We start from the raw sequence: 23,061 nt of genomic DNA on the forward strand, positions 1-23,061 counted from the left end.
AATGTGAATCTGGGCTTCTGCGTTAGCGTAGGAGATCCAAATTTTATTATGAGTTTCAATACACCACGAAAAACTCTTCTCTTTCGCAAAGCAAGCAAGATTTAAAATGGCACTTTCTGTCAATTCTTGTGATCGTTATCTTATTTCCTTTCGGATCTTTCCTGTTGTATGTAAATGTGTGGAGACAGTCAATGTATCAACTTGAAAGGTATCTAAAGTTTCTAAAAGTTTCTCGAGAGTTTGTGCTGGGTTTTAGTCCAATAGGTCCTGCAGTTTATTATCTTCGAGTTGATCCTTGATCTTCCAACCATTATTTGCCATTAATATTAAAATTATCACTTTTATATTGTTGAAACTGAAACCGACAATAGCGATATGATGGAGCAGTATCACCAGTATTACAAGTATCTAAAAGTGAGTTCAAGTAAATGAAACAATAAAAGTAATGAATTAGTGAATATACAGAATATCTCAATAATACTAAAGGGAAAATATACGGACTATTATGTTGTATACGAAAATAGGAACCATCTCATTGAATATATGGACAAAATATAAGATCAATACTCCAGCAACACAGTATGTAGTGTAGCAACCTTTATTCATCGTATATTAAATGATCTGATCTTCAATTTTCGGAAAACTTTTTTTCCATCATGTGATATCCCACATAGATATCATTTTTAGCCAATTCCAGCAACTAAAAATCGAACCTACTGGAATAAAAGACGCTATCGTCAATTTCGAACGCAGTATTATTCAAGTTCGAAATAATCCGTGTCACAGGTCAGTGAAAACGATGGTAATCCATCGAATTGCTTCCTCATACACCGTATTCTCCAGATCTGGCTCCCTGCGATTATTTCTTGTTCTTAGATCTTAAAAGAATGCTCGCTGGGAAGAAACTTTCGACGAATGAAGAGGCGAATGCTGAAACTGAGGCCTATTGTGAAGCAAAGGACAAATCGTTCTACAAAAATAGTATCGAAAAGTTGTAGGGTTGCTATAATTAGTGTATCACCTTGAAGGGAATTATGTTGAATAAAAAAAATTAATTTTGCCAAAAAATGTGTTTTACCGTGGTGGGCCGGGGATTTTTCAATTGACCTGATATATATTAAAAATGAATTCAAAACTTTACTTTGTGTTTATGCTTTGGCATAAGTATTGATGGCGATCAAAATTCCTTATTTTATTAATTGATGGAATATCCGTTCAATCAGCTATTATAGTTAATTAAAGAATACCAATCACTTCAATAAACCATCAATCATCCCTATAGTATTATTTTTCAAATACCACGTTACCACCCCGATTCTCACACGATATACTTCCTTGATTTTTTCACCGGCTTAGTCAGAAGTAAAAGTTGTATGTATTGTCAGGAGTCATGAGAACCAGCACGTAATTACTACTGAAACCGGTCGGTATGGAGATAATGATTTATTTATTCTCGATAATTTAGTCTCTTAATCTACTCATATTACAAAGTTACATTGAGAAACAAAAAACTGCTTCCTCATTAGACAAACGAATAAGTAAATGAGCTTTATTTGGTGGTGACGGCGCGAATTGCGGTGAAAAACTGAACGGTGACGGTCGACGGTGATGATGATGGCTACTTGAAATGCCGAACGATGGGTCTCGTATAAGGAAATAGTTCCTTTCGGACTTGGCATGGTTCTATTATGTTCGGTTCTTTTATAAATATTAATAAACTGAAAAATTGCCATTCATTTTGCAGGTGTTTCTATATATATTAGGTTGTCCAACGAGTTTCGTGGACTCCATCTATTCACTAACAGTAGAGCTAAAAATTCGAAAAACTTCTTTGAATCGGATTATGGGCTGTGTGCTCGCTCAATGGAATTCATTAACAATTCGGATTATGATTAATTTTGAAGAATTAATCTATAATATCCTAATATCTTTACTTTTTCAGACTACTATTTAAGAATATGCCATTTTTGAAGAATATAAAGCCATATATAAAGGATAAAAGATATAAAATACTTGCCGCTATCAGATAATGTCTGTTCATAGAATAATGAGACATAGAAAGCGATTTCTCCTATATAATGTCATGACTAAATTATGCGCGCCGGAATCACCAGAAAGCACCACAAGCGTAATATTTACAGCGGGAAATTAATTACAAACGTTTATTTATGAAAATATATTAACGATTATTTGAATACTAAATAAAATAAAAAAACACTATCTAATCTAATAATTGATGTTTAACAAATTTGGATAATTTTTCGTTAAGTCAATATTTTTTTGCCTGAAACCGGAAAGAGGAGTCCTGTTACGGATACCTGGTCGGGGAGACCCGCAGGAATAAGCGAGTTGGACTGGTTATGTAGAGATTGTCTCTGGGCTACCCACTAAACCTCACCCTATCAGCTGATCCAATGACCCTAACTGATACTTCTTACTGTTAGTAAGGAGGGTGCTCGTAACCGGTAATGGCATCGTTATCACACCACGCAGCTTGCAGTACATGAGTTAATCGCTCGCCGAAGAAGGTCGAGGCAATTTGGAGTTAGAGCACGACGGGGTAGTTTCGGCTGTGATATAATAAGGCCACGAAGAGGTGAATAAGTTATTGGCCTAACATATCGGCCAGCTCGGTAATACATCTATTGTCCGAGAGACGAAGAGTGGAGAAATATCTCGAGTAGAGAATTTGATTGTTCCTGACGAACCAGAGGGCATTGATTATTCTCCTGAGAATTTTGTTTTGAAAGACTTGAATACGTTCCACCTGGCTAGGAGAGACGTAATTTAGATAGACACTGGAGCTGTATAGAACGGCTGATCGAACCAGCATCTTATACAGGAGAGATTTTATTGAGAGAGGAAGCTTGCTGGCCCGGTTGATAAGCGGGAACAGCAAATCAACAATACCTTGACCTTTATGGGGAAATCTTTGAATCTCGGAATTCCACCTAAATTTGCGATCGAAGACAAGACCGAGATAGGTGGCTTCTACTGGCCATGTTAATCCAATACTATAAGTTTAAAAGGAAATATATAGAAATTATTTATTCTTTAACTTTAAATATAACATATGTAAATCATATCCCCTCCATTTAGTATTAATGGAAATTTTTCCAATTCTGCAACATTTAATATGAAAATACATGTAAAATTAGCTTTTGAACTCTAGTGACTTAACATAATAGACTAACATAAAATTTAATAAAGTGATCAAATAATTAAAAAACTCAAATTGTCGAAGTTAGCACAGAACAAAATAAGGTTTGGTGAAAAAATACTAAAAAATATATAAAATCGATATTAATATATCTATATTTCTTTCTAAAATCGAAGAATAACAATATTTTTTCAACAAACTTATATATTTTTCAGTCTTGGGGTCATGTTTTTCATCGGGCTAGTAATTCATTTATATAACGATATATTAATATTTTTACCATATCTTTACCACATTATATGTCACTAAACAATGATTAATATATCAAGGCGGTTGCTGTATTTCTTGTTTATATTCATTCTATATCGTTAAATACAATATTTTTGTGATTGTTTATTACTGTCATCATATTTATTGAACAAAAATATATTCGATTACGTCTTTAAAAAGAATTTAAGAAGAATTTTGGATATATTTTCAATTCAAGAAAAAGGTTTGAAGCAACGTGGATTCATCTCTCCGGGAATCGTCCAAGAAATCATTAGCGTCAAATTTTACTAAAAAATGCACTTAAAATGTTACTATAACTTTCCACATCTATTAGATGCAAAGGCACCTAAAATAAAAGACTCGGTTGTCAGAAAAAGTAATCATTTTCCGCCCAAATTAAGGTAGTCGCTCATACAGGTTAAATATTAGTGTTAAAATTCGTAAATTAAGTTACAAATTATGTGACCATTCAGCGTATTTTCTATATTTAACTGCTTTTAACTTTTTTTACGCATCAAAACATTATTTTGTGTAAGTACAACTGAATAATATCGGCCATTTATTGAACAACTTAGTATATAACAATGTATTAACTATGTATTAGTTAATAATATTATCTAGTAATTAACTATGTATTTCATTCCAATACTTCTTATGACAGGACTATTGCATTTTATTTGAAATATTTTAAATTCTATAATATTTTTTTTATATATAGTAATAGCATATGAAATAATATACATCGGAACAATATAAAGTTACCTTTATTTAAAAGAGAGTTGGCGACAGGATGGTCCCTCCTACTGTTGCGATAATCACGGGTTCTAATCCTGCTGGGGCATGGTCGTATATTTATGTTTGTGATTGTCCTTAGGCAAGAGTGCAAAATCCGACACGGAGAAAGATGAAAATGGGTAAGACCGGATGTCTTTTGGTTAGCGACCATGGTCCACATTAAATTGTAGGTCCAGTCCAGATAAACCCTCGTTGGTAAAAAGGAAAGTAAAAAAAAGAAAGTTGGAAATAAAATAGAGGTTTGTTTGCTGGTAGAAGTAACCTGTCATTAATATTATTATTATAAAGACGAAAAAATCTTTTGGTGAAAAGAAGAGTTATGAAATATGAACTAAGCTTATATGCTACTAAAAGAATTGTAATTTCGTAAATTACGTTAATGTGTTTAAATTTTCTCTTAAGAATCAAAAATTTGACTGTTAAGTTATTAACACACAGAGTTAATTAACATAATTTCTTTTTTTATATCTCAACGGAATTCGAATAAATCAATCAGATCTGATGATTAAAAATTCGAGTCATAAAAATTGTATTATGGGATAATACGATATTAAAAAAGAACATACAGAAAGATAAATGATATAATATATATATATATATATATATATATATATATATATATATATATATATATATATATATATATATATATATGTATATCGGAACAATATAAAGTTACCTTTATTTAAAAGAGAGTTGGCGACAGGATGGTCCCTCCTACTGTTGCGATAATCACGGGTTCTAATCCTGCTGGGGCATGGTCGTATATTTATGTTTGTGATTGTCCTTAGGCAAGAGTGCAAAATCCGACACGGAGAAAGATGAAAATGGGTAAGACCGGATGTCTTTTGGTTAGCGACCATGGTCCACATTAAATTGTAGGTCCAGTCCAGATAAACCCTCGTTGGTAAAAAGGAAAGTAAAAAAAAGAAAGTTGGAAATAAAATAGAGGTTTGTTTGCTGGTAGAAGTAACCTGTCATTAATATTATTATTATAAAGACGAAAAAATCTTTTGGTGAAAAGAAGAGTTATGAAATATGAACTAAGCTTATATGCTACTAAAAGAATTGTAATTTCGTAAATTACGTTAATGTGTTTAAATTTTGTCTTAAGAATCAAAAATTTGACTGTTAAGTTATTAACACACAGAGTTAATTAACATAATTTCTTTTTCTATATCTCAACGGAATTCGAATAAATCACTCAGATCTGATGATTAAAAATTCGAGTCATAAAAATTGTATTATGGGATAATACGATATTAAAAAAGAACATACAGAAAGATAAATGATATAATAAATATATAGAATGCAACTCTAAAAGTGCGACTTCGTCGATCAGAACAGTAATTCAATGTGATGTCGATGTCGCGAACCGACTCGGCAGGACCATGTTTTTGAAGCATTCTTACCATAAGCAGGACAAACATTTCCCGATCTTTCAGTAGTCGAACCTGTACAGATCATTCACCACGCGAATAACTGAAATGTTATCGTAATTGTAAATAAATACTTTCACACAACTCTAACTCTTCGATCTTGTTGAATTTATTTTCTTAAACGACATCTAACTATACGAGCTTATTGGAAACCCTACCTATTACGATCGAATAAAATAATAAAAGTTGGTCAAATAGAAATAATCTGTACAATACCCAAGACGCCTTTCTGACCTTTGAATAAAAACAATGGCGTTCTGTACCGCTCCATACACGATTTCCTATTAAAAGTAGTCGTTCGGTCGGTAGGTTTCTCGACGTAATTACTGATACTTGTTTTTTTTCCGTTTTTGATTTACTTAATGCATGTGAATTGACCTAAATACTGTTTACTGTTAGCTCGGTTTTTTTATTGTTACTAATATATCGTGGCGTAGGTAAATTTTTTCCACCATTATTGTAAAATAATGGCGGTTTTATTAAGCGACATGTAGGCCCGACGACGCGAAAGGAAAATTAATGTGAAACGTGGCCCCCGTTGTCTCTTTTGTGTGGGAAATCGATTTTTCCTTCGTAAGAAAATCTTTATGGGAACAACCTTTCGATTAATTAAGTAATTTCACTATATATATGTTTCTGACATAGATTTTTTTTAATTAAATGGTTATAGTAAAACACAATGAGAAGCATTATTTTACCAGTTTTTACTAAACATGCGAACTCGATAATGTGAACCTGCCTTTTCACAATCTAATGGGTTATTAATGTTTGCTAATTTGTAAAATTTACCGTCAACTATACAATATTTTCTTATTAGTCGCAATAGGCAATACATATTTCTTATGATAATCACACAAATATGCACGGTCTTGGATCTGAACAACTATAGTCTATCCAAAGTAGCAGCGAACGTGATCTGAATTTATGACGTCTAAACGGTGTAATGTTGCCGCATTTAAGGTTGACATTTTACGCGTTTTAGTTTATTTTAGCCTCGATATATAACAATATTGTAATATGAATAAAATAATGAAACAAATATGTTATCAAATATAATTTATTTAAACATATCTTATTATGGGATAATACAATATTAAAAAAGAACATACAAAAAGATAAATGATATAATAAATATATAGAATGCAACTCTAAAAGTGCGACTTCGTCCATCAGAACAGTAATTCAATGTGATGTCGATGTCGTGAACCGACTCGGCAGGACCATGTTTTGAAGCATTTTTACCATAAGCAGAACAAACATTTCCCGATCTTTCTGTACTCGAACCTGTACAGATCATTCACCACGCGAATAACTCAAATGTTATCATAATTGTTAATAAATACTTTCACACAACTCTAGCTCTTTGAACTTGTCGACCTCGATAATGTGAACCTGCCTTTTCACAATCTAATGGGTTATTAATGTTTGCTAATTTGTAAAATTTACCGGCAACTATACAATATTTTCTTATTAGTGGCAATAGGCAATAGATATTTCTTATGATAATCACACAAATATGCACTGTCTTGGATCTAAACAACTATAGCCTATCCAAAGTAGCAGTGAACATTACAGTACATATAATGCTTGTATTATCGAAGGACTTAAATTGCAGTTAATTAAACAACCACAATAGTTTATATATTATAAAGCCAATTTGGACCTATGGGGTGCAAATATGGGGCTGCACTAGAAATTCAAATCAACTAGTCATCCAACGCTGTCAAAACAAGGTTCTTCGATTGATTACCGATACTTATCGCATCGTAACCAACGAAGAACTGCACGATAACCTGGAAATCAAGTGGATTTGCGAAGTTATCCAAGATTTCGGCTTGAAACATGAAAGAAGATTACGAAATCATACTAACATGGCAATACAACTGTTGGATAGCGTGCAGGATGTCAGGAGATTGAAGCGAACCAAACCATACGGACTTATATAAAGTGAATACCTTTAGTAACTATAACTAGTAAATTACTAGGTTTAGTAAACTATAGCTATAAGTTATTATAATTTTATAACTGAGAAATACATATTGCTATATTTTCTCGCACCCGTCTTGCTTGTGAATTAATTATAATTAAGATTGTACTAAGCGTATCTAATAAAGATGTAATAAAAAAATTGTTTATACTCTTTTCTAAACCTTTTATGGTATCCCCTGGAGGTGTAACTCGTCTAACAAATTAGCAATTGTACATCCAAATAATGCATTTTATTTTTATTAGAGCACATATTTACTTTTTGTTTAGTTCTTGTTTCCTTCGTTGCTGTGTTTTCTTGTGAAATCATTCTGGTATCACTGTATTCCTCCTTAGTTTCTTCTGTTACTACCTGTTTACATTTTTCTTGATAAAATTAGATTTAATCACTGCATTTTCTCTAATGTATTTGCCATATCTGCAAAAGAGTTAGTATTAATTTTCTCCTCGTACAATTTAACCAAATGATTATATATATTCTGAACAATTACGCACATATATATGCACATATACCTTTACAATACGATATTCTGCAGTTATCGTATATTAATTATATACTCACCATTAGTTGTTTCCACTCCCATCACTCTGTCTTGATATTGTCAGAATTGAATCATAATCCCACATCCAGAAGGTTTCATTCACTCACTGTCAACTTCTGGGCACTATTCCAGTCACTACCGAAGCTGCTACTCTCCAATCTAACACTAGTTCAGAATTCCGCCATTTGTCAATTCCTTCTTCTGTGTGTCCGATGGAGATCATGCAAACCAAAGAGTGTTATTGTAGAGAGTGTATTGCTTTCCAGATATCCAAAAAGTTCTTGCCTGTATATCTTTCTTGACTTGCGTATCTACTGCAATAATTCTTTGCTATATCCCATAACAATTCGATTTGATCGAATATGCAGTGATAGAGAGGAAGACGTTATATACTCGTAATATACTCTGTGGCCATATACACTGTGCATATCTTTTTTCAGTCACAATTAGACATTTCATTGATAGTTACCACGTGACGTAGTAATATATTTTTTATAAGCCAATCCTTATAGCATAACAGCATTTGTCGACCACTTGTTGGGATTTTTTTTATAGCATGAAGAACTATATATCAGCAATAATTTATTAAAAAATATTATGATTTACAAAACCTAATAAAACGTTTTTAACTTTTACCTTTTTCAATCAAGTTTTATTTCTTTTACATTCTTTTTATTAGCGACTTACCAAGGGAGGCATAATGTTCCATTTTGAAATATCTACGTCTATATATAAGTAATGACATATCCCTCAAAGAGCTGCATATCCCTAACTTTTCTATGGGTACATTCTATACTAACAGCTATCTCTGAAATAATTGTATTAAATTATTTTTATATTAGAAAAACTACTCACCGTTTTTATATATTTCATTAATTTAATCTTGAATAAAGCTAACATCAAGGTATGTTATGTATAGTCTATCCAAGGAAGTTTTGAACGTACGTCATCAAAATATCCAAATCTTAAAATAGATGCCATTTTACACTAAAACACTGACTGATACGTTTTAGAATTGTAACATTGTTATGCTAAGTGATACATTAATTAATACATGGTTTAATCTCTCATTAACTCAATAGTGTTTCTGAGACTGAGTGTGAATTGAATAAGACTCATATCTACAGAGTGTAAACAGTAAGAGGAAAAAGTTAAGGAAAATTATTTATGAGGATGTTTTTTTGTAATTTTGGCGCGATCTTTCCCGTTTTTCAGACTTTTGAAACTATCCGAGTTAAAAAACTGAGTCAATCAATTACAAAACTATTACATAATTTTTTTAGTGCAAAATGCTTTTTAATGTCATCTAGTGTTGAACATATTGAACTGTTACAGCATGAGATATTTTTATATGTTATAGATATTAAAATGAGCTGATGAAAAAATAATGGATTTCTTTTCGTTACGCCTAATATCTGTTTTTTTTTCTTGAAAATGTAAAACTTTTTTGCATTATAATTCCTTACATTTTCCTTTTATCCTTTGATGGTATTCAATACTGTTTTAAATTGTTCGACCTAAATGACGTGATATAACAGTATTGCCTATAACAGTATTCACCTTCTACATTTGAGAAGATCAAGACCGTGTTGAATGCAGCAAGGCTGTCAGAGACACAGAAAAACAATAGATAACCTTTAACTGAATACCATAAGATGCATATCTTATCTTAACTCGTCTTATCTCGTTTAACGGAAAATGATTCCTGGAAGAAAGTTTTATTTGTATATCTTTGATAAAGTCAGTTATATATTATAAAATATATATTATATTAATATAATATATAGATATATATTATGTTGAGTTGTATATGTTGAGTTATAATTTGTTATATATTTTATTATTGTATTAAAAGTTATACTATAGGCTCCTATCCGAGTCTTCTACTTTTAATAAAATAAGGCCATCAGTAAATTATGTTAAAAGTGTGTAATATTAAAGATAAATGGATAGCAGTTGTCTTTTAGATCACTTTGATTGGTTTAATCTCCTGTTTTATTTATATATGCGTTTATAATATTTTCTTACTCCATCATTACATCATATATTGGTTTTCTGTTATTTCTGTTGGTATCAATGTAGTTATTAATATTTTATTCATATTTTTTTAGTTTGCTTTTATCCTGATTTAACAATATTAACGACAGAGTTTTGCATTAATGTATTATATTTTATATTGTTATTCCTTTATTGAGATGTATCTGTTTTTTAAAAATTTATATTAGGTCTTATGAATTATCCTGTGATTTTGAGTCAGAAGATAAAAATTGTAGGAGAATATCGAACGTGTATGAAAATGAGAAAAGCTCAAACCTAATGAATTCATGATGAATGCTTTCAAATGGTACTTATGAGATGGACATTCACAGATAAATGATAATTATAGAAGAGAAAATGTGTGAAAATAATTGATTTTGCAGCTTGAGTATCGCTTCAAAATATATAATTATATAAAAAATTTGGCTGATTATTTATAACCACAGATATTCTTCTAGTAGCTAGTGGTAGAGATAATTTTGACAACATTACGTTATTATTTATAAAACATTACGTTCTGATTTTTCATAATAACTACGGTTAAAAAACTGCGAATATAAATAAATATACTACCAAGTATATTTATTAAATATTTTGTATTTTTTTATATATATATTTTAAACCCTTCTTTTACCAACTATGGCTTTATCTGGACTAGGCCTAAAGTTTAACATGGGCTATGAACCACGGTACTCAGCATTAAGCCTACCGACTGGCCAGTGACCAACTTAGAAATCATCCCAGAAGACATCCGGTCATACCCAGCTTGGTTACTGGCGTGGCTGGGATAATTTTCCTTGTCAGATTTTACACTCTTGCCTAGGACAATCACAAATCACAAACATAAATTTACGACCAGGCCCAAGCAGGATTCGAACCTGCGACTATCGCAACAGTAGGTGGACCGTCCTGTCGCCTTTACCGCTGCGCCACCAAGCCGGCTATTTTTATTTTTATCAGATGTAGTAATAAAATAAAATAAAGGTTGGCTCTTCTCAGTGTTGTTTTCCTTTAGTGCACTTCACTGTACAACTACACAAAATCACGCGGTTTGATACTCTTGAGTCTGCGTCCTAGTTTAGTGTTGTTCAAGAGTTACAGCACTTCGGCATTATATGGAAGTATTTTATAACAGTTGGTATGTCTCGGGGCAAGTACAGGTCCATGTAGTAACTGAGTGTATCCAAAACATTTATCAGGACCTTATTCTGAAATACTTGTATCACTGATATTACTTTTTGCATAACATCCCTATAACTGAATTTCACAGGCCCATATAGCTTCTTTATTCATATTTGTCTACATAATCATTCTATTTCATTTAAAAAGGTCTAACATTGAAAAGCAAGGTATACAGAAATCGTTTTAACTTGTATTTTTGAAACAACTGTTTCCAACTTTGCCCCAAACATCGCAATCTACAATCATTAAATTATTCTGGATTGACAAAAGGAGACTTCAAAAGAACATGGTTTGGGTTTTAATAAGAAAATGCAAACTATCCTGCAAATTGGCAAATTTAGCCTATGTTATGAAACTTTAACGGGCCCATTTATGAAGAAATCATAACTGTTGTTCAATAAGTTGGTGTTTTTTCGAATAAAACATTAACGTATTGCCATTTCAGATCGAACTGGTGGGTTATTATTAAGCTCGAAGGTCAAAAATCCTTTTTTCCGCTTATGATTTCTACCCGTTAATTAGCAAAACAACTGAGTAGGAAGGTGTGTAACGCGGCTCTCAAAAAACGGGTACTTAAATCTGTGATCAAGGTCGCCAGTAGTAGTTTACGAAATTATGGCTGATGTGTGTGTTGTAACGTATGTTAATGATTGATGTGGACCCAGCTACAACCGGCAGTTGTTAATAAATCTGTTGATTATTAATTAGTTGCGTGTTAAAGAATTTTTCGACAAAAAAACTTGATAAATTAAATTATTTTATGATGAACTTAGTTTCTTAGTTTTTCTGCAATTGTTATATAAGTACCAAAATATCATAATAAATTCAGCGTTGTTTATAATGTGGATAAATTATATTGACTTCCAATATATCGTAAATGTTAACTTTACAGAGAACGTTTCTCTTCTATCCTTACACCGTATTTTCTATCTTACCATCCCTATGAAATTTGCTATGATGAAGTGAATGGTGCCAAGTCGGAAGAATAATAATGGTATTTTTACTTTGATTATTTTTACAGTTAGTCTTTCTAGGATTTTTTTGTTTTGGGTAAGAATCTTAATATAATACTGTGGGTTATTTCATTCAGCCTTCAGAAGGCAGTATTAATACTTAGTGTATAAAATGTTTTTATAAATTCTTCGTTAATTTCTATAATTTCAGCAATATCAAGAATAGTTCACAAATGCTCAAATCGGATCAGAGCATTTTTTATTTCGTGACTACATCCCTTTTAATGTTATTTTCGGTTTTATAACCTTTTTTTGCAAAATCGATTTTAATTCTAACTTAGAATTTTCTTTTATATCGTCTATAGAAAGAAAGGAATACGGTAGTTGCTTGTACAGAAATTGATTCAAAATGATAGCCTTATTTCAACACAGAATTCAAAAGTTCTTTTCCCCAAATTAGTATTTTTAACTAATTTGGCTTCATTTTAGCGACGTCAATGTTACTTGAACATATTGATGACTTATCCAAGTCCGATATCTCGACTGCTTTTTAATGCTCTGTATCGGTCAAATGGGTGTGTTTTTGATAGAAAAAGATTCACTGTAAGCCTTATATACTATTTTCAGTAGTTCAGCTCATACCACTGATTATGTGAATTTTTAGACAAGATATTTGTTTAGTGTTTTTGTCCACTGTAACAATCACTCAGTCATTCATTCAAGATCAACTGATAGAACCATGTACCGTAAGCATACTCAATGGCAGATATCGTCCATTGCAGAGTATAATTCCGTGTCGTTACAGCCATTTGATAAAATATATAACAAATAATGTGCTTTAATCGAACAGTGAAGAAAACCAATAATTACCGATTAACAATTATTCAAAATTGGACTATTAACATTCGGGCATCATTTATTTATGGGCTGAATATCCTTAAAGAAGCTTTAGTTTTTTCAGTATAGAAAATATAGTGAATAGCGATGGATAATACCTTTAAAAATAATAATATAATACAATAAAATACAATGTTTTTCATAATAAAAAAATCTGAAAATTAATTTACAGTCTTTATAGAAAACAAATGATTGATTACATCAATGTAACATTTACACACCTATTATAAAGTTATGTTCAAAAATATTACAATAAAAACAAAGTAGATTTAAATTTATTCAAGAACGTTACTATTTTATGTTAAACACATAGTTAGAGGTTTGAATAAGATTATATAGACAGCTTTTAATGTTTCTTCTATTCTAAGACTTCGTATTTTTAATTTATTTGTACCGTTTTTTTAAATAAAAATAATGTATTCATTGTATTTTTATTAATGTAATTCTAGTATTGAATTAAATTTTATAAATGTATTGTTAAAAATACTGTTGCTAGATACTACTTTTTCTCGTTTTTCCAAATAAGTGACGCCTCCCACCTATAGTTCTTTAAAATCTTCTTAATTTAAAATCGTAAAAATGAGCTACAACTGGCCATGCCCGGTCGATCGAAACAATTTGCAATTTAATGAGGAACTATTTAGTGAAAATATATATATGTTTTTATCGGTATACCTAGTTATTGTGTCATTTATTGTAGCCGTCCACATTAGACCAAACTCTTCAGATCCTATCAAATAGTGGAACTTTGGCCTGTGAATTTATAACTGATGTTGATAATATTGCTGGACATGACCCAAGATATAGATGCTTGGGATTGTTATAATATATTCTTTTTTCATTATCAGTCACAATCTGTTTCAAAAATTTCTTCCTTTTGTATCGTTAAGGCAGCAGTTCTGAATTAAAAGAGCTTCGTAATAACGGCGTCTGTTATTCGCTATTGCTGTCTTTTCAGTTGTTTTGTTCAGTTGTAATAATAATTTAATTCGGTTTTAGCAGTTCCCAACACATTACAACTTGTTGCAAAACAGAGAACGTTCTGGTAGACCGAAAAAGTTTTAAAATGCTAAACTGCAAAAGTTATTCGATGAAGACCCAACTCAAACTAAAAACAATTGGCAGACGCATTAAATGCGACCCAATAAACAATTAGCGGCCGATTACGAGCAATGGGAAAAATTTAAAAGATAAGAAGATGTGTGCTACATCAGTCGAATGACAGGCAAATGAAAAATTTTAAAAATCGTCTGTGAAATGCTTCTTCAAAGGTATGATCGGAAGACATTTCTGCATCGAATAGTGACGGGTGATGAAAAGTAGATTTACTTTGAAAACCCCAACAGCAAAAAATTATGGTTATCACCTGGCGAAGCCGACTAATTTTAAATTTTAAATTAAAGGCCAAATCGTTTTGACTACAAGATAATGCTTTGCTGTTGGTAGGACCAGAGAGGCGTCATGTAATACAAACTGTTGAGACCTAGTGGAACAGTCAATAGTGATTGCTACCAACAACAACTGATCAATTTGAACACAGGGAAAAGTGATTTTATAGCACGATAACGAGCCGTCTCATATGTCAAAACCAGTCAACGAAGCGTTGAAAGCTCTTGGAGGGACATATTTTCGCACCCGCCGTACTCCCCAGACCTAAGATGCTAGAAAATAGCTCGAAGAATGGATGTTCTCAAAGACACAGCTTTTTTTGGGATGGCATCCATATATTGCCTGAAGGATGTGTAGGATGTATAGAATCAAATGGCTAATACTTTATAATAATAAATTTTTTCATTTTCTTGAAATTATGTAAAATTATTAATATTAATAATAACATTCTGTTACACCTAGCTGTCTTTGAGTTATAACTGAAAATACAGCTAGATTTTTTTCATTATTTGTCATTCTCAATGCTTTTAGACGTTTGCTACGTTTAGTATGATGAGTACGTCAACTCTCAATGATATAGGCAACTTCTGTGTGTGTTTGACTGCTGTGAGCCCAAAATTATATCTAAAATGTGTCTACTGTCACTTATAGCTTTACAAATCATCGCCCAAGCCATTATAAATGCATTATTTTATCATGACCTCAATATACATTATATTACATTATTGATATATTTATACATGACTTCAATTGAAGTATGATTATTATTTATAATTCCGTACATTTTTTACCATATACAATATATTAATACTCGAGAGCCCCAGTTTATTAAATAAAATGTATTGTTTTTGGGAAACTAGTTGATGATAAGAACAGAATGCTATAGCTGCGCCATCTTTTGTAAAATGCTACGAACTAATTTAATTCTCTAATAACACATTTAAAAACTAATAAAATATATATGCAACAGAAACCTCAAAATATTGACCATTACTAGGCAATTATCGGAATTTATCATATATTATTGTACGTATATATTTTAGTATATCTATAAAATGTCAGAATGACGCAGGTACGTGCATAAATATTTAAAATAACCTTCCATATTTCCTAATTACGGTCTTATCTAACATGTAAATTGTGTATATGAACTCATGCACGAGAATTACGGCTAACTGTTTAAAACAAATGATAAAATACATACGGGATATAAAAAAATAAACAATTATAACGGAAAACAGTTAGTAGGTTATAATGATTTAAAACTATAATGATATAAGCTTTAATTCGTTCCACTTAAATATTACACCGTTGTACAAGAGAAGTATAATTAATTAAAGATGTAACTTTGCATGTACATAATATGAGGGTTGCTATTTATATGTTGACTCTTGGCAAAACAAAACGTTGTTAGGCTCCATCTGACGTTTCCAATTGGAAGTTTGACCCTTATAACCATAATATTTGGCAATTTGAGCACAACTTGCGTTGTATCTTGAAAATTTTGTCTCGGTTAAAAAATGAATTTACCGTAAGCCGTGAACATTTTTGCGTGATCATTTTTTAACCGACTTCAAAAAAGGAGGAGGTTCTATGTTCGACTATTTCTCCGTCAATTATGGACCGATTTTCAAAATTATTTTTTTATTGGAAACAGCGCACTTCCGAAATGGTCCCATAGAAGTGGTCATTGTGTATAATGTTATTGCTGAACTAATGTGATGGAAGACCGGAAGGCGTTCACTACAAAAGCCGTTCAATTTGCTTTTTAATCACTAACCATATTATATGAGAAGCTGTAGAGATTTTGCAAGCAACTGCTTCAATGTTGTAGTGGTTAGAGCGTTCAGCCCACACGCAGAGCTCGCGGGTTCTAGTTTGCTTAAAACATTTGTCAAATCACCACCAGGTTAGGTAGCGGACTCGGGGCTTGAAACATTCCTTATTTTGCCTGCCTCATGCAGGCATTGCCGAGCTCAAACAATGCTAAAGTTATAATATAATTTTGATCAGTTCTCAGTTTGATCAATTTGATATAAAGTGATCAGTTGGGGGTAGTTGAAATAATATTGTAAATATATAAATACGTTTAGGTGGGTATTAAGTAGTAGTGTATATAGTAGAACATGAAATAGCTGTAGTAGAGAGGTTAAATAAGGTTTTGTTTATTTTTATTTAGTTATTACAACGATTATCATATACATATTTTATGTTTAAACGTCTTTTTTTGTGTTAAAAATCTAATTTTGATTATTTTTTAATTTTTAATCAGTTCCTTATTTATTTCGGTCGGTTCAATGTTTTTGTTAAAAATATTTTATTTCTACACCAGTTGGAGTAACACCAGTTCTTAAATCTACCTGCTTGCTGTTTAATTTTTGCCAGCAAAATTTTGGAAACATTTTATAGTTCTATTTTCGAATAAAAAATAGAAATTTCTTTTTTGCAAGCGTAGTATATTATTCGAATATTAATTTGGGATCAAATAATATATGCGGATATGTGACTAAATCTAATTTAAAACGAATATTAATAGAATAGATAAATATACTAATAGTTTTGTATGGCCTAGTATGATATAATTATTGAAATGTTAACGTTAAATGTTTGTCAACTTTCAACGTCTATGGCGTAATTCTATTTAAGTCTTATCGCTTTTCCCTTTTTACATATAAATTATACAATTATATGAATTCGAATAGTTCCAACGTAGATATAGTGTTTAATGAAACTAGCCTCAACCTCCTTAATAATATCAATTAAAGCTATTACCGTTTCAGTTAAAGAAATAACATTGTTATTCAACGAAAAATATCTGTTAGCATTACGTTTTAAAAAAAAGTTAAATAAGGTCTCGCAAGCTTTAATAATGAATTACAATGAGCTGAGTTCTATAAAATGTATTTCACTATGTTCAAATTTTCTTCCTGAGAAACTCATCTACAATGGTAAAATTAATTTTCTAATCTTTAAACCTATTTGTTTACTTTAGAGCTGTATATGAATACTACTGTAATTTTACCTGTAATCAGGCCCAAAACATTTAGTATATTCACTCAAACTATATAGGTTAGTCGGTTTATCAGTGTATTATAAAGCCCATTTGGACTTATGAAAACATTAAACTTGCAATCGAATGATATCAAAACGATATTTTTAGATTTATTAGTAATGCTTATCGCTACGTAATCAACCAAAAACTACACGATATCCTCGAAATTATCCACGATTTTGACATTTCGACACTCCAACTTTTCGATACCATTTTTGTAGTACGATTTGTCCTTTGCTTTAAAATGGGCCTCAGTTTCGTCGATCACCTCTTCATTCGACGAAAATTTCTTCCCAGCAAACATTCTTTTGAGATCTGAGAACAGGAAATGGTCGCTGTGGGCCAGATCTGGAGAATACGGTGGATGAGGAAGCAATTCGAAGCCCATTTCATGGATTTTTGCCATCGCTTTCATTGACTTGATGAAGCAGCACTTTCTTTTTCTCCAAATGCGGTCGTTTTTAGGCGATTTCGTCCTTCAAACGGTCCAATAACGCTATGTAATAGTCGCTGTTGATAGTACTTCCTCTTTCAAGGTAGTTTATGAAAATTATCCCATGCGCATCCCAAAATACAGACGCCATAACCTTGCCAGCCGACTGTTGCGTTTTCGGATGACTGTCGATTGGACTTCAGAGTGAAATGATGGAGCCAGGTTTCATCCATTGTCACATATCGACGCAAAAACTCGTGTTTATTACGTTATCCGACAGCTGACAAAAAATCTTTTGAGGGTTAGGGCTAACTAAAAAACATATGGATTTAATTATCGTAGCGCCATCTATGTTTCAGGCCGGGGATGTTTCAATCTGTTAGTCACCCCATTAGCCCTCTCTTGTCCTATTCAGTCAAATTGAAGTAGAACTAAACCAAAGGAAGTTTTAAAGGTCATTTGAGATAACAAATTTAATATCTGTTTCTTCAAGATTGGAAAATGGTTGGAATTAAATATATTGTATCAAAGAGGGATGGAAAGTAGATGGAAAACTTTACTTTCGTAAGTTACTTTCTGTTTTTTTTCCGAAATACTTTGTAGAGTGTTGCGGAATTTTCTGTGTATAAGCTAACTTCCGTATGTTCTTTCACTTGATAAAAAAATATTACGAACTGAATTATACAATTATCTATTCAAAAAATTATTTCAGAACATAAATGGTGAACTATCTAAATTTTTAATAGCAAACAATCTAGGAAACACGTTGAATGATTATTAGAAATTGTGGTAACAACTCCCATGACAACGTCAGAGGCCGAAAGGTGTTTACCAACACTCAGCTCTTTCCATGTTATCTGTTGAAAAACAGTTTCTCCAAAATAGGCAATTTTAATGACAAAGTGATTACCAAAATTGTGAAGAGTGTACGTAGGATGGACATAATTTATAAAAAATAGGTAGCCGTCACTGATTCGAAAAACTGTTGAAGTAGAGAAGAGGGAAGCAACACCTGAAGATCACAGATGAGCATGAAAATAAAATTGAAAAATAGTTTGCCTATAGTTCTATATTAAAACTTCTCTTGTTATTACAAAAATAGTTATCAATGTAAAAACGTAGAGCCAAATGTTGCCAATTAATATGTACTCCCCTAACTATCATAAATTAGCTGTTATGAAGGCATCCAAAATACTTTATTGCCAACACCCTGTATTGATAGAGAGCTAACAGAATAAAATTATCACGTCTATTTATGGAAAAACAAAAGAAGACATTCGATCGATTTTACGGCCATTTCAGTAACGATTAGTCATACTCATGTCTACGACATCTCTATTTACACGCATTATATTCCAATTTATGTTAAATATCTCATTTAGTGTCTCTTGCTGACACTGTGAACTTCGATCCGAGTCCTCTCGAGTAAATGAACTCTTTCGACGCTTATACAAGATAAAACTTTCCCTCGAACTTGTTTACAAGCAAAATGGAGACAATGCATTTCTAGATCGTTAGACTTGTAAGTTCACTAAGGCCGTTCTTCTTTATAAAAATACGCTCAATTAACGTTAACGTCTCAACAAGGTTTGTTAATAGTAATTTTTATGTCAGTGACCTGTTTTGAAACAGAGTTTTTAAAAAATATATTAACTATATCATAATTTTTTTCCTAGAATTCAATATGCGAATTGTAATACTGTCTTATTCGGTTAATTAAGTTAAATGGGGCTGTGTTTGTTAATACTTATTACAGAGATGCGCACTACATGTATTTTTAAATTATATTATGCCTGTCTGGTAGATGGCGGACAAAGCGATGCGGTATTACTGCGGTAGTCTCTGGTTCGAATCATATATCGATGTAGTTTATGTTTATTATTATTTGTAATATTGTGACATAGATAATAATGTACAATCTGACAAGAAAGATCACCCCATCCCAGTAGCCAAACTAAGACTGGATATTTTCTTCACATTAAGTAGTAGATTCAATCGAAATAAACCCCAACTGGCAAAAATGAGACTTTGAAATACATCAAATAAATATATTATAATAAACAACTAAGAAAAATAATTGCTGATTGAATATTTCTAAAGTAAATTCTAATTAAACTACTCTTTACTGAAATTAACCTCAAACTATTACTTATCCTGTTTTACTAATAGATATTCACAAAAAAATATTTTTCTAGCCAAAAATCAAGGAATATCAAGTTTCTTCAAATTAGTCTTCTTTGAAACATTTCATCTCACAATCACTGTACAATCGCAGAATTGATGTTTAGCTAGTCACCATATCTTGTTAGAATTCTCTTCTTGAATTCACCTTCAAGTTTTCACTTCTAAAGCAAAAAAGTCTTGCAAGGTGCTAATATGTGGAAAACAATATGATCAGCTGGAGTCTCTAAAATTATAATTTGAGGCCTTTAATCCAATTTCATTCTCTTTCTTTTACCAACGTATTAGTTAGAATTAAACTAACAAGTTAAGATATTTGATTTCTATCAAAATTCATTTTTTTTCATTTTATAGTCAAATTAATAAGCTAAGATATTCGATTTCTATCAAGATTCATAATTATCATTTATTTCATTTTATTGTCCAAAATCTAAATAAATCTAGACCTGCGCTATTTTGTGGAAGCTGAACATATTTCTTGGAAAGCACATTAATACAGGTAAATACTACTGGGTTTGACAGGCAATAGACAGTAAAGATCTATAGAATATGTTGATCACCATAAAATATGAAATAGCATGACAGCATGGTGCCAATCCTTTGTTAGACTCTTTTAATATATAATATATAGCTGACCTTGTCCGAGAGGGAGTTGGAATTTTCGGAAATTATTTGATTGCGTGTGAATCAGTTTCAGATATTTGTCTAAATAACACATTTAAGATTTTATAAAACAAGTGTAATTACAATTAGTGTTGGGAACTATCGACTGAAAATGGTAGAAACAGTAGAACTAGTTGATAGTAAAAAAACCAGCGACTGAAAATATTAATTACTATTTCAGTCAAATGCATACTCCCACTGTCTTTGTATTTGTGACAACAGACGGAGATGTACGAATTTCTTCCCATGGTAATTTTTAGAGGGGAAAGAACAGATAGATCGTTTGATTGTCTGTGCTGTACTGATCAGTTCATTTTAAATAATTTTAAATTGGTAAGTGGCAGTGTGAAAACAGGAATGGAATAATGATCCTAAATATATTTAATCGTATTTTAATATAGCGACTGAAAGTAGTTGACTGAAACAGTCGATAATAAAAAGTAGTAAAACCAGTCGGACCGAAAATAGCGACTAAAACAGTCGATAGTAACAAGTAGTTAATTACTAGTCAGTCTATAATTCTCAACGCTAGTTATAATGTAAAATATTAGGTACTTGCATGTATTTTGATCAGCGTTATCTATTAGCGATGTATCAATATAAACAAATATTAAGCTATCTAACTTATTTGTTTATTATATTAGATCATTTTGACAATATATACATAAATTTTTTTATAAAGTATAGGATAGCTTTCCCTTTAATATTAATAAGTCATTCAGTTAATTATTCAGACGCTAAACATGGAACGGGCAGAATTGTACATTTGTTACATTTGTAACATTTGTTAAACTTGTTGTTTGATTTGGCGAAATCGACTGCTGAATCCCATAAAACTCTTTAGGAAGCCTATGCAGCTCTACTCAAGTTATTCCTCCACTCTTCGTCACTCGGATAATGGATGTATTACCGAGCTGGCCGATATGTTAGGCCAATAACTCATCCGGCTCTTCGCGGCTTTCCCATCAAGCGAATTAATCATAACGAATAAAAACGTACCACGAGCAGCATGGTGTAATAATGACATCATGACTTTGCGTTTCTCTCGTGCCTCTTAACTGTGTTACCGGTTAAGGTCACCCTCCTTACCAACAGTAAGAGGTCTCAATTAGGCTCATGAGATCAGCTGATAGAGTGGGGTTTACTGGGAACCCGGAGGCAGCCTCCACATAATCAGTATAACTCGGTTATTCCTGCGGGTCTCCGCGACCAAGTACCCGTATCAAGATTCCCCTACCCGATTTCAGACCAAAAAAGAAAAAGAAAAAGGAAACTTATGTGGTCTCTGGCAACAACATTTGAAAGCGATTATTTGGAGGTCCAAAAAAGTCGAAAAAAGCCAATTTTAAGACTTATTGAAGTTAAACCCACCTAAAATAGGCACTAAGAAATGCGATAGAAAAGATCTAATAGGTATAGGCTAATAGGCCGAACACGAATTGACTGAAAATGCTATTTTCGAACCATTTCAACAGACAAAAAAAGAAGAGTTTTATGTGGTGTATTGTCGGTGGCGATGAGAAGTGATCGTAATACCACGGTAACCTACATCGTAAAAATGGGACAACCATCAATATCGGCGACAAAGCGAAATAATCATGACCACAAGGATTTGCTGTCAGGCAAGGTGTAGTGTTTTACGAATTGCTAAAACCGAACGAAACTGCTATTGCATCTATTTTGGCATCAACTGGATATTGGCATCGATTGGTATTGCGGAACAGCAATACCAAATATTGCAAGGAATTATACACTGTTGCAGCTCAGATGGCAAGTAGTGCCGTACGCAACATACTCACCAGACCTAGCGTATTCTGATTTCTACAAACGGTTTCGAAGTGGCGAAGAAGTGAGAACATTGAACTTCCACATTGCATCGCTGTATATATATATATATATATATATATATATATATATATATATATATGCAGTAAAAAGTACATGTAAGCACCTAGTATGTGTCAAATAATAATTAGAAATTGGTTTATATACTCCGGAATTAATAATTTTAATGTAAAAAGATAAAATCTTAAAATGATATGAAAAGATAATGATGGAATAACTTGTAGTATATAATACTTT

At 31.9% G+C, this 23,061-nt stretch overlaps 1 protein-coding gene across 3 annotated transcripts in view; it reads left to right on the top strand.

Moving 5' to 3' along the window:
- The window catches only part of bdg (sodium-dependent transporter bedraggled), a 133,988-nt gene that overhangs the window by 30,245 nt on the left and 80,682 nt on the right, over positions 1-23,061 (top strand). The window contains exon 1 of one of the 3 annotated variants that reach the window (XM_076411618.1): positions 20,698-20,815. The exons of the other annotated variants lie outside the window; for them this stretch is intronic. The gene's annotated coding sequence lies outside the window, so the exon portion shown is untranslated. Of the gene's footprint in view, positions 1-20,697; positions 20,816-23,061 lie in introns of those variants that run through there. 3 annotated transcript variants of the gene reach the window in all.

The sequence above is a fragment of the Rhynchophorus ferrugineus genome, unplaced genomic scaffold (genome assembly GCF_030347505.1).
Source record: "Rhynchophorus ferrugineus isolate W39M unplaced genomic scaffold, kcgeb_rfMv2 rfM1, whole genome shotgun sequence".
Lineage (NCBI taxonomy): Eukaryota > Metazoa > Arthropoda > Insecta > Coleoptera > Curculionidae > Rhynchophorus > Rhynchophorus ferrugineus.